Source organism: Mytilus californianus, unplaced genomic scaffold, assembly GCF_021869535.1.
Source record: "Mytilus californianus isolate M0D057914Y unplaced genomic scaffold, xbMytCali1.0.p SCAF_41, whole genome shotgun sequence".
In the NCBI taxonomy this organism is placed as follows: domain Eukaryota; kingdom Metazoa; phylum Mollusca; class Bivalvia; order Mytilida; family Mytilidae; genus Mytilus; species Mytilus californianus.
The window spans coordinates 2043705-2051428 of record NW_026262692.1 but is presented as its reverse complement, the minus strand read 5'-3'; positions in this window follow the sequence as shown (position 1 = coordinate 2051428).

Here is a 7724-nt window from a genome sequence, read left to right as displayed (position 1 = left end):
TCCAATATGAGTAGAAGTTCCATTATTTACTATTAAATCTATTGCATTAAGAACACCAGTAGTATCACCGTGGTCTTTTAAATCAAATTCCGTTGTTTGGTCATGTACACTAGAAAACATTTGGAAATGATTGGACCACACTTTTAATAAAAGGTTTTGTCTGGGTAAATTCTGCGTCACTTATGCTTCCGGATTCATCAATCAGGAATACAATATCAGAGCAAGCAAGACAATTTTCAACATTTGAACCTAGAAAAAAAAATATTACTATAATTGAATCTATTTTATATTGTTTACTTTAATCTTTAATTAGTATGATGAATAAAGTACACTATCACTTTCAGAAAGAAGAGCAGTCCCTTTATCTTTGGATTTACATGCGAAAGTGTGGAGACTTGTTGTTTTTGTCCTGTTACATATTACCTTACGTTACTCTTTCTTGGTCTCAGGCCTGAACCTGTCAGGCGGTTTTTTGGGGGATCAGTTTGAAAAGAAACGTTATATATTGAATTGAGTTACCATACCTTCGGGTGCATGAAACATTTTCTATAGTTAATTACGGCCCCACTTTAAATAATTTTAGCGGCTCTACTATTGAGGGCTTAAACAATAGACCGATTTGGTTATAGCGACTTTCGTGTAATTGACCAAGCGCAACGAGACTCATTAGCAGTATGATATTTATCAATAATTTAATTTTGGATGTAACATGTCTTCTGATTGTCTGAAACCTTTTTGTTTTTCAGTTCATAGACATAATTTGTCATGTGACCGTGATGTTAACAACTTTTTTTCATGATTTACTTCTTAAAAATGGAATTTAGAATTGAATGATAAGGAATAAGTGTAATACTTTTTCCGGTTTATTCAAAAATAACCTCAACAATGTGGTGCACACTTTACGATAAACCGCTACATTTTTATGTTATTTAGAATAGACAATCATTCCTTAATTATCATTATCTTTACTTTTATTAAAGAAATAAAGTTTTAACTCCCTCCAGAAAAGTTGAGCTGAAATATATAATTGGCTATTATTTTAGGTCCTTTTTTTAGTCATATCAGTCTTCATCAGTTTTTGTTGTTAACCATCCTGTTTGCCATTTTGCCATTGCTTGTACCTCGGAATGTATCCAAAAGTACTTTTAATACCATGTTTTTTGGAAGTAAATTTTGTTGAATAAAAAATAAATTATATTTTTTTAATCTTCTTAAAGATGAAATATTTAGATGAATACATTAATGATGTACATAATATGTCGAAATGAACGAAATGAACGAAAAATAAATGATCTATGAAGAGATTGTTTTAATTATGAGAATATGTTAACTTACTAGTTTGTCAGCACATTATGGTTTTCAAGTTTGTAGATTTGAATTTGAAAGAAGTATACAGTATACGATCATAATATCAATACTTTATGACGAAGTGGTTTCAAATAAAAGTGAAAATGTTCAGGTTGTATAGCTTCTGACAACATAAGACAGGATGAAAAAAGTCATTACGATATACTTTTATCGGTACTCATTTAAAAAGTAAAAGAAAAAAAATACCGAACTCCAAGAAAAATTTAAAACGGAAAGTCTATTATCAAATGGCAAAATCAAACGCTCAAACACATCAAACGAATGGAAAACAACTTTTAGATTCCTGACTTTGTACAGGCATTTCCTTATGTATAAAATGGCGGATTAAACCTGCTTTTATAGCTAGCTAAACCTCTGACTTGTATGACAGTCGCATACAAGTAAGTTGTATTGACAACAATGTGTAAACAAAAAAACCGACATAATAGGTAAAAATGTCAAAAATAAGGGTAGAGCAGTCAACATTCTGTTATAATCTTAATCACGATAAAAACAAATATATATGTCAACAAAGAAAAAGAAAATGGCATATAGGCAAAGCACATAAGCAAACATGAAAGACAACAATACAAAAAAAAAAATGACCATAGCACAATAAATCAACGACGGGATTTATAAGTACCGAGCCACGCCAAAAAAATACACTGCAAATCTAGTAAAAATGAGATCAGCTGATATACAATTGACGTCATCATAAATTCTGGTAAAGTAAGATTTGTAGCTTCTGTTTTCGACAATTCCAAAATGTCTTGTATCTGAATTAAACAAGGTTGTTTGCAAAATTTATTTGAAATTACATTAAGATTATGAAAAGAATATGAAATATTCACGTTTTCTGTATCTTTTAGAATGGGAAACCGGCTACATTTGATGCTTAGGTTTGACACATCTAAATAATTTAGGAAAGACGTCATAACATAACCATGTTAAATTCCTAAGCATAAACATCGACACGATGTTGGACCGTTCGTGTTCATAATGGTTAGTTTGGTTTAAGATTATATCCACGTTGCTCATTTTAAAGAGAAATCTTTTTGAAAAAATGTTAAACCATGACCCATTCCACTTATAACTCTGTGTAAAAAATTTGGAAAAATACCTGTTAAGGTTTTTGGGAGACGCAACAACACTCACAGGTAAAAAAAGATGTAACAATATCAATTTCAAATAGAAGGCCTTAGTGTTCAAATTATTTTCCTAACTTCATTAGTATTTTTAAAAACACTGAGAAGCTTCCCTTCAATTTTGCTAACTCACTCAAAAATAGTTATCAATAAGATTTGTGAAATCAGCATGTTCCAAGTACAAATCTTGGTTGTTTGAATAATGTGACATTTTTTCGAATAATCATGTATGTTTCGATTTATTACGACATGCTTGGCTGACATGGAAAGATGTAGTAAAAAAGGTATTGCGTTATATGTTAAATTGTCGTAAATATAATTGAAATAATGCTAAATCTGTTTCTTTCAACTATTAAAACAAGACATTATGTAATATGTAATTGTATAATCAATATTTTTGAATGATTTATTTTTTAATCATTAAAAGTGATATGTATATGGTGCAAGTCAAAGTATGGACAAACTTTTTGACTCATTTCCTTATTTTAACAAATAAGATGTCATGAAACATTACCAACCCTGTCCTTTGAAGGGAACACGATCAGTTATAATTGAAGTTGATAATCATTCATATGCGGTGTAAAGATGTTTCAACAGGTATGGTTATTCGTGGGAAATAAATCAAGCTTCAACATTGAAAAGAGTAGCATTGTAGGTTGAGCATCTTATACTGGCCATTCATCATATGGTATGACGTCTGTATTAGGTTTGTTACTTTCAACATTTTGGCCTCAAACATCATAGAAGAGACTTTAATTGTCAAAAAACGCATCTGGTACAGTTATATTGGTACCTTTAATGTTATAGTATTTAAATTCGATTATACGAAAATAACACATTGTAAATTCAGTGCGTTCAAAGCACTTTTCTAGATTTGCGTTCATTAGGAACGGTCAAACTGAAATACTTGAAAGCCATAATATGTCTAAAAACTTTGCAACTGTAGGAGCACATGTTAATGACTTATATTAAAAGCACCTAAAAAAAATGGTCGGACGCATCTATGGTCAAATCTACCTGAGCTATTAGAAACTTTTTTTTCATAATAATTTCTTTATTTCTCAACTGGGAATTTTATATTAATATGTTTTAAATTATGTCAGTACCATTAAAAGTAAATAAACGTAACACCTTATAAATTCCGTGCTTCGAATGGCTTTTCTTGATTTACCAACTATTTGAAAGCCAGAAATATTTTAATACGTAGACACGTATGAAACTATATGCCAAAATATGACCTTACAGAAGTGCCAAATTAATCCTAGGCCAACTATGATTGGGGAGTTTCAGGAAAAACATTTTACAATAAAGAATAAGTTGCAATAAAAATAGCCTTTCGCAGCTTTCAGCTGTTAGAAATTATCTTAGAGTGATCAAGATTGAAACCAATGACGTGCAATTGAATAAAAGACCTAATGACGTAGAAATTAATAACTATCGGTCCCCGTACGGCTTTTAACAATGAGCAAAACCCATACCGCATAGTAAGCTATAAAGGCGCCTAAATGACAGATGTAAAACAATTCGAACGAAAAAAAAACTAAAGGACTTATTTATGTACATAACAATAAATTTGCATATGTTGCCAGTACAGGCAAAACAACTCAAATTATTAGCTCTCAGCAAACTTCCTGGTTAAACATATTTAACAATCGATACAATGTAGCTAGCAAGTTTGTCGATTGTATATTAAAAACATTTTCTAATAAGTTCTGTGTACTTTCATTTGATTTCCATGTCTGTCTTTATTTGATTGACATTTCCATTCATTTATGATAGCCAAGGCATAGATGCAGTGATTTTTAAAAATGCGAATCACTACTCCGCTCTGAAGGCCTTTCTGTGACTTTGACATTAATAACAGCAATTCCATTCATCAACCTTTGGTTTTAGTTATCCAGTTCCCTGTACAGATCTCTTTTTTCTTTCTATTGGCAAAATATATTTCTATATAAAGCAACATTTTCAGCGTTCCTAGAGAATAACAATGGTGTTGTAATAGTAAGTTTTTTTACAGAAAGATTTTAGCTTGGCCGAAAGGTGCAGCTGTAACAAACTTGGAATTCCCGAGTATATGCTTGTATACTACAGCTGGGACACTTTCTGTTGTTTTTATCTACCAAATTTAGTAACAAATGATGCCATGTTGATTGCAGGTCACGTCACAGGTCTGGTGTTCGTAAAGAGATTGAAAATATGTTTTATTTTTCATAAAAATAATATTAGCTTCAGTATAAAAACAAATGTAGGTCAATGTAATTTAATATCTATTTGTTTTATATAGTGTAAATCGTTCACTCAAGTACAGATGATTTTTTAAAATCTATTAAAAGATCACAAAAGATAATAAAAATGTTTTTGTATAATCAAATCTTCCAGATCAGATTAGATATTAGTAGAAAAATTGTTAAAGACAATGTGCGCTGAGGCAAAACGGTGGGTGTTTCACAGCTGCGCCATGTATGTCATATTAAATCTAATAAAAGATAAAAGACAACAACTAGTCTTGTATAAATGTCGATTTAAAAATTAAAAGATGTATTCTGCTTACCGAGGAAAACAATTCCCCTAGAAACCAAATGGTGTACGGCCTTACAAAATGAACAAAATCCATATCGCACAGCAAGCTTGTAAACGCGCGGTCACGGCAGATGAGAAACAATTTTAACGAGAAAAATAACGAAATGAATTATGTACAAAACGAACAAAAAATAAAATATACATCAACAAACGATGACTTCTAAATTACAGGCTTCTGACTTTGGACAAGTACATACACCATTTGGCGGATTTCAACATATCTGATAAACCCCCACCCTCCCTTTATCTTGAGTAGTGATGAAACAACACAAAAGAAGAACAAACTTAAAAATTAATTTTAAAACGGCTTTACGTGTCAAATTGACATAAAACAAGCAAATATCATAATCAATCTAATTTAGATAATAGAAAGATATGTTCTTTGGTGCTGCGCTTCACACATGAGCTTTTTTCAATGTCGATGCCTTTGTTCTCCTCATTTTAGTGGTAAGGCATTGCTGCTTTTAGTGTACGTATCTTGAGTTTGAAACTTTAAATTATAAGATTCAAAGGAACTTAGGTTTGTAGCTTAAATATTGACCAAACGCTGTTTATTATTAATTTTTAAGTCACTTCCATTAACCGCCAGAATTATGTAAGTAACTTAAGTTTAAACCGCCTTTAATGTAAACAGATTGACAGAAACGTATATGTAACCCACTGGACATACTTGTCTAATCTCGAAAGTCAGGAAAAATAATGGCTCGCAAAAAAAATGGTTTACAGTATTTATACGATTAATGCCTATAATGAATGATATCATCATTGATTTGAAATATTTGATTTTAATGAATTCGCACGGACAAATTATTTCTAACATTTTCCTTTTCATCCACAAAATATACATAGCGATGCTGCATGTTTTGACGCAAACATCAAAATGATGTTCATTGCCAATAAATGTTAAAAAAAAATTGGTAACACACACTTTATTGTAAATGGATAACAACGTTGGAATGGTTTAGCAGTTCAATCATTCCACGACCTTTTATCATAAAATGATACGAACCACAAACATATTGCGTTTACCATGTCGTTTCAATAATGAATTTAGGGGTCCATTGATACGTCATTTCCCATACGAACCAGTGGACATTCAAGTAGCCCTGTCATGCAGATATATGATTATTGACATATTTGCATGGGAAAATAGCTTTCTCTGTATCAGGAAGAAATTTAGGCAACAGACATCTACCGATGTTCAAATCACATCAATCAATTGAAAAGACACAAAAAAAGAGAAATTCTTTCATTACTCAAATCGTCTATGACGACATAAAAAGAGTTCATATAACTCAATTTGAAATCTCTTTGTTTTCGAATGATATTTTGAACAGCCATAAAATACAAATTTTGAAGATGTACATACAATTTGGTAACAGAATAAGGAGTTATGTCAATCAATGATTAAAAATCATCAGACTGACCATTAAAACATGTTATGAGATACCATTCGACAAGAAATTATCTTTTTTAACGAGAAGAATAAGGAAAACGTGTCGGTACATATACGTGTCAATATGCGAAATAACTACAATTTATTTTTATTGTAAGTCATTTCTATCATACAAAACACAACGATTTAAAGAAAAGACAAAACGAATGCCAAAAAAAAAATTTGAGGAATGTGGCAAAACAATATATTGATTTTTTTTACTATGTACAGGTTTGGGTTTTGAGCGTGCCTGATCAAAAGAAAAGTGTTTCGAACTCACGGAAGAATTATCTTTATTTCACGTCAATACAGTGGTTAAAGGCGTTGGTGGTTCGAAGTAAAAAAAGGCATAGGAGTGACTGGCAGCTGAAACAACCAAAATTAATGATTTGAGTCGGATTAAACATTTTCAAGTGTTACATAGTTTTAACTGTATCATGTCACAAATATGAAGCAGTCGAACCAAAACCGATAAAAAAATGTGTCCATTGTTTCAGTTAAAAAAGTGAATACTTTCCTGAAAATAATATAATACAACATGCAAGACGTGTGTGTTCAAATATATTGTGCCAATTCCTGATATTATCCATTTTTGTTTTAGAGTTTTATTTCACATTAAACATATGGATCGAGGATTTTTTCTATATTATGTAATTCAATTGTTAACATATCCCAACATGGAAAGTGTCGTCAAATTTTTAATCAGAAGAACTTTACAGTTTTCTTTCGAATTTTCTTCTGAAAGGACATAAATAGTAAAAATAAACAGTATGAAATTTAATTATCTATTATTACCTTCAATCTTTCCGAGAAAGCTGACCAACATGGCCACCATAATTTCTTTCCACATCTTCTTCGTTGTTTAACTTTTTGCAAACTAACTTTGTATAACAGAGATAGTTTGCATGTAACAGATTTCAAAATCAAAGATAAAAGATGCACATAACTAAATCTGACATATTGTATTGAATAAAATCAATTTTGGTTACAAAAAATAGCTTTGTTTCAACAAATGTATATATTAACTCTCTAATAGTTAGTCGTTATTGTTTTACGAATAAAAAGGCTACACCAAACAAGTTTTTCATTGCGTAGATTTTTAAACATGTAATGAAAAATTATTCACATTTTTATAGATACTTCCTTTTCCGCACAAAAAGTTGCTAATAGATATGAAAAGTAAAATTGGTCTTACTTTTATTTATTATCTAATGACA